This window comes from Octopus bimaculoides, chromosome 30, assembly GCF_001194135.2.
Source record: "Octopus bimaculoides isolate UCB-OBI-ISO-001 chromosome 30, ASM119413v2, whole genome shotgun sequence".
NCBI classification, from domain to species: domain Eukaryota; kingdom Metazoa; phylum Mollusca; class Cephalopoda; order Octopoda; family Octopodidae; genus Octopus; species Octopus bimaculoides.
Genome location: NC_069010.1, coordinates 1,344,253 through 1,349,952, shown reverse-complemented (window position 1 = coordinate 1,349,952; position 5,700 = coordinate 1,344,253). Strand labels below are relative to the sequence as shown.

General features: G+C 41.0%; 1 long non-coding RNA gene across 1 annotated transcript in view; it reads right to left on the bottom strand.

Annotated features, from left to right (window-relative positions):
• The window catches only part of LOC128251297 (uncharacterized), a 44,525-nt gene extending 40,055 nt beyond the window's left edge, over positions 1-4,470 (bottom strand). Inside the window, exons 1-2 of the long non-coding RNA XR_008267068.1 lie at positions 3,611-4,470; positions 1,035-2,947 (exon numbers count right to left, since the gene is read on the bottom strand). This is a non-coding gene — a long non-coding RNA (uncharacterized LOC128251297). The remainder of the gene's footprint in view (positions 1-1,034; positions 2,948-3,610) is intronic.
• Between the last annotated feature and the right edge of the window lie 1,230 nt (positions 4,471-5,700).

The following is a 5,700-nucleotide window of genomic DNA, read 5'->3' as shown; positions in this document are numbered from 1 at the left end:
GCAAATCCCCTCTCGACCCATTGCATGTAGCTTAGCCCTGACAATGCATTCGTCATGTTTAGCAGCCAAGTTTTGGTTGAGCTCCAATCTCGCAGCCATCACTTGGGATGCAATGCCACTTTCCAGTGCCTCATCTAAAGCCTTTTCTAAAGTCCATTTCTACTCTTTTTATTCTTTCTGCTAGTTCTCTACTATATCTAATTGACTCGATTTGAACGGCTCTTTTGAGGGCTCTTCACAATTTGTTCTTAATAATGGTGCCTGTCAGAGACCTCTTCACTGACTCACTAATCTGGTTCCTGTACTCCTTGTCAGTCAAAAGAGACCTATTGAGTTTCCAGTAACCAGGACCTCGTTTACATAACCTACGACAAGCGTACAGGACACAAGTTTGTAGTCACTGTAGCTGATATAATGAAACTGAGAACAACTAACTATGTTCTTATCCTTACGTCTGACTAAAATGATGTCTAGATAAGATCTAGAAGACACGTCACTATTTGTCTATGTCCACTCTGGAGCGTTCAGGAATTCTAGTCTGCACCGGTCTGCCAGCTGAAAACGAGTGAGCAGATCGGTGAGGCATGGGTTTCCCTTTCTATTTGGATTCGAGCCAACACAATCTATGCGTGCCTAAAGAATTCTCTAGGTTTCTCAAAGAATCAGATTGTCCAGCTCCACAGGGGGCATAGACACCAACCAATCTGAAAGTCTTACCTCTGCTGACCGTCACATCAAGAACGACCAGCCTGCCTTCCAGGTCGATAAATATTGTTCTTGTCTCAGAAACTAGGTTTTTCTTCAGTAGAACCACATCACCCCATGCCCCTGGTCGGTATGGAGAAATGAATTTCTCGGGCTTTTTTCCCCCACCCTGAGCAGCTACGTGACCCACTCAGCCTGGCTTCCGTGGCCACTACCATGTCCAGTTGATATGAACTGATATCATTTAGGAAGCGATCTTGTTTCCTATCCGATCCCAGACCCTGCACATTTAAACAATCTATTGTAAGTGTATCCATAAAATGGCTTACCTTATGTTGGAGAAGGGATTATACTCCCTTCTCTTCTGTGTCTTGCATGGAACCTTTTGTTCCTTTCAATGACTAGGCCCTCATACATGGACACATTAAAGTCCCTTCTTAGAGGGCCCAAGTCATTGGGGAATTGGGAAATTAGCATGTTGTAGTTCATCCTGTCCATCATATATATTAATATCCCTTCAGGTAGGGTTATGTAATGTCCTTTATATTGCTGGCCATCGGTATGTTTTTAAGTTTTGCAATTAGACTGTCCTTTTTTGCATTGATTGCAGCCAAGTTTATATCGGGTTTAGTTGTGAAGTAGTGGGGTACTTTTTCGGGGCTGGAAGGGGTGGATATCTTTTCAGAATTAGGTGGTGGAAGGATAGGGGGAATTCGTTATTATTTTATGGGTCTCAGGATTGGGAGTGGGGTCATCATGTGTGTTATGTGTATCTGTGCGGGAGGGAGTTTTTTGTTTGTGCTGGAGGTGGAGGGCTGGGGTTATTGTTCTTTCTTTTGGACACTTTCTTCTTTTCACCACAGTCCGGTCGTCATCCATTATCTCGTTCCGGGATGGTTGGGTGTCGACTTCCGGTGGCTGGTTTTCTTCCTGTATTTAAGACTCGACCCTCTTGGTTGTTGCTTCAGCCGTGTGGGTAGGACAACTGGGTCGAATGTGGCCTTTTTCACCACACTCAAAGCATCGAGGTCTCCTACCCTCGACCATTACACGAAGCGTTGTCTCTTCCCCAAGGATAATGTTTTCTGCAATCTCCTCGAGTGTTTTTGGTGTCGCTTGAATAATAATTTCAACACCTTGTCCCTTCCAACTCTGCTGGTGTATTTTGGATGCTTCTAAAATAGTTATTTCATCATCTAAACACATTGTAAGGTCCACACATAACCAAGTAACATCAATTTCAGGTGGAATATCCTCTATGGTGATTCTTGAAGTGTGCCTGCCTATATCCGTGGTTTTGAGCAGTTTCACTGAGTGTACCTTTGCCTTTTCTTCACTCTTGAAGTACACAATAATTGTTGCAAATCTTCTTGTGATGAATTCAATGTCTTGCCGAATAGGCTGTAGACACTTTTCTGTTTCCTCCTTTGACGCCTTGTCATGCTTTTTGTCATTAATGATGAGGCTTTTAAAAACAATTATTTTCCTGGCTGTATTATCTATCAAATTACCAGGAAAGGTTGCTTTTGTATGGTTCCCCTCCCCTTTGAACATTTTTGGTGTTGTATCAACATTGCTGATTCTATTAAGTTGGCAGCTAAGTTCCCGCTGTTTTTTTAAATTTAAATTTTTTAAAAGGTTTAATAAAAAAATAACAACTAATTAATCAATAATGTATTCACCCTTGTTGTTTACAACTTCTTACCAACGTTCAACAAGATTTTCAATACCTCGTTGGTAGAAATCACCCGATTTCAACTCGAAAAATGATCCAACGAAGTTCTCAATTCTGCATCGGTATCGAAGGAAACTCTGCGCATAGCATTTGAAAGAAATCGAAAGAGGTGGAAATCCATCGGTGCCAAATCAGGAGAGTACGGCGGGTGTGGTAGCACTTCCCAGCCATCCGTTTGAATGGCTTCCTTGGTCATATTGGTGATATGAGGGTGGGCGTTGTCGTGCAGTAGAAGAACTCCATGCTGCTGATTAGGTCTTTTCTCTTGAACAGCCGTGTTGAGTCGTTCCATCTGCTGAACATAGAGTTCCACGTTGACCGTTTGGTTCCGTTCAAGCAATTCGTAATGGATAATCCCTATCCAGTCTCACCATACGCACAACATTGTTTTACGTAGATGAAGATCTTGTTTCACGCTTTTGCGGCCTTAGAGCATTGATCAAAAGCTAAAAGAAGGAGGTGTCAAAAATGCTTGTTTTTCTTAACTTGACATTCCATTTTAATGATCTGAAAATAAACAAAAATTAACTAAAATTAACAAGGAAAGAAACAAAAATAAATTCCAAAACGATTCAAAAATAGAATTCTCGAAAAAAAAAAAATGGATTCCAAAATTTAAAAACGCAATAAATTCCAAAATTAAAAAAAAAAAAAACGGTGGGAACTTAGTTGCCAACCCAATATATTTAAATTTTGTTTCTGAATTACAGTTAATTTTCTTTGTTTGTTCACTGAGTTGTTCTACGGTAGGCGGCATGTTTCACATCAGGCTTTGGTTCAGGAACGGACATTGTTTCCTTGTTTACATTATTCTCCTCAACCGAGAACATTCGTCAGTTTCTCTTCTACAGAAGAGTAATACATTATTTCGGGATCAATCCCACAGTTGACGCAAATAAAATATAAAATAATCCCCCCCCCCCCGCTTCACAGAGTGGAAGAACGTTCACAAAGTCTGCCAAACGCAGATAACAAGGTATTTTATAAAACACACACAACAAAATAATAGCAGCAATTCAACAATTAAACAGTCCTGCAACAACTTACGACCAGCACAAAAAAGACGAAGTGATAGTATTGGCTAACATCTACGGAAATGTTTCATAAAGGATAGTGTTGCTATGTGTGTGTGTGTGGTAGTATGTATTTTAAGTATTATAAATGTATTACCAGCTGATTAAGAGAAATTCATGCAGCGGACACTTAACCTGATATCGACATCAAGTAGGAACCATATTCAATGCGCATGCGTATCTCCTCTCCTGTAATATTTAATGCAGCAAAGTCTAATTATCTCCCTTTATGTAACAGTATTTGTCGTTGTGAAGTTTTGTTGAACATTTTGGTGAGCTAAGGTATGATTTTTGCTGCTGTAGTTTGGATTGTTGTGGTGTTCTTTGAACAGGTTTTTTGTGCTTCAAGTGGAAAAAATGACAGGGGTTGAAGAAATCAGCTACTGAGAGCTGTCCTCTTCGGAAGTGAAGGAGTCATCAGATTTTTCATGGAACATGATGGAGAAGTGGAGTGAAAAAAGTCGTTTCGCAGAGATTACGAGATATAAGGAACACCAAGTTGGATGGGAGGAGTGAAGAAGCTACACGAAAATGATAAAACAAGAGGGAGTCAATGTGGAGTTGAGTCCTCCAGAAGAATTAATTGCTAACAGGAAGGAGTTCACAATAACTTATAAGACACACTCAGTAGCTGCATGCAAGATAGATGTAATGGCAACAACACAAGTAGAGATGGCACTAAGGCCAATCTGGGAAGAAATAAAATATATTGCTAGAAGAGCCAAATAGGGAACAACTGAAGTGAGGTTCAAAGAGGCAGATAGGGTAAAGGTAGATGCAGCAAATGTTTAAAAAGTGATGAAATATTGATGATACGCATGTATCACGGAAGACGTTCCCTAAAAGTTAGTGTGGCGGGCATCCCACCAGAAGTCGATGTAGCCTGGATAGCGGGCGCTGTCTTGCTTGATAACAAGAAGGAGATAGCGGTCTCCAGGCTACGAGTATAGGGCTTTCCTATAAGTAGGTTATCTCCCTTGGCTAGGCGGCGCTCCATGTAGATAATTAAACTTCCGGAGGCTAACCCACGCCATTGTTATTGTTTTCCGTCTTATCGTGGATATAAAGCAGCTTGATGATTCAGCTATCGAAGTACTTACTGTGCCTGAGTTAAAGAAATATTTAAGATTATATGGACAGTATGTTACTGGAAGAAAGGGGGACTTGACTGAAAGGAATAAAAATTTTGTCGATGAAGAATGTCAACAAAGTAAATTCATCGGACGATATGTCTGAAGTATCGGACAATACTTCAGACAGGAATAAGCAGAAGCTTATATCTCCTCTCGGTGAAGTATTGCCTGATCTAAAGATCTTTGTAAGTTGCCGAATTTCACAGATAATGACATAATTACCTCGTGCTACGGATGAAAGCAAAGCAACAGTTAAGGAGTGGCATATTTTACCACGACAGACACGTACACAGCATCGAATACCACGATGTGAGTGAAAGCTGCTCTCACTGTATTGTCCGGTGTCTGGTAATCCCGTCGATACCGACATCAAACCAAAAAAAGAATCCTGACCACAGAGTGTGGGTAATTATGTCAAATGTCACTGGCAATGTGCATTCAGCTGATTGCAACTGTTAAAGCAAGTCACTGAGCATGCGTACATGTCATACGGGAGAGTTCCAATCAGGGGTGGATAACACCTTATAGGAAAGCCCTATAGAAAGCAGGCATTGGAAAGGACAGACGTTAAATATGGTCATCCAAGGCTCTAAAGAAGCTGTCGAGAAATATACCCGAGACACTAGCAATGGAGGATGTGATAATAGCGACCAGAGTCGAGGGTAGGCCCCTTAGTTGCAACAAGTGTGGCCAGAAAGGCCACATTAGAGCGAACTGCCCTCTAAAAGCAACAAAAAAAAAGAAAAAGAAACGGAGAAAGAGGGAAGAAAAGCGGAAGAAATACCAACACCAGCAGAAACAGAAGAAAAAGAGAACGATTCTGAAGAAGGAGAATGGGAAATTACCAGCAAGATAAGAAAAAGGAAAAGAAAGAGACCAAGTGAAACAAACACGGAACCGCAACCCACCCACACCCTCTTCCTCCCATCCTCTCCCTACAAACACTGAACCTACTCACTCTCTCCGACACATAGACAAGCACACTCAGACACAAACCATTCAACCTCCGGAAAACAAAAATAATAAATATGCAATGATGTACGATAATACGAAC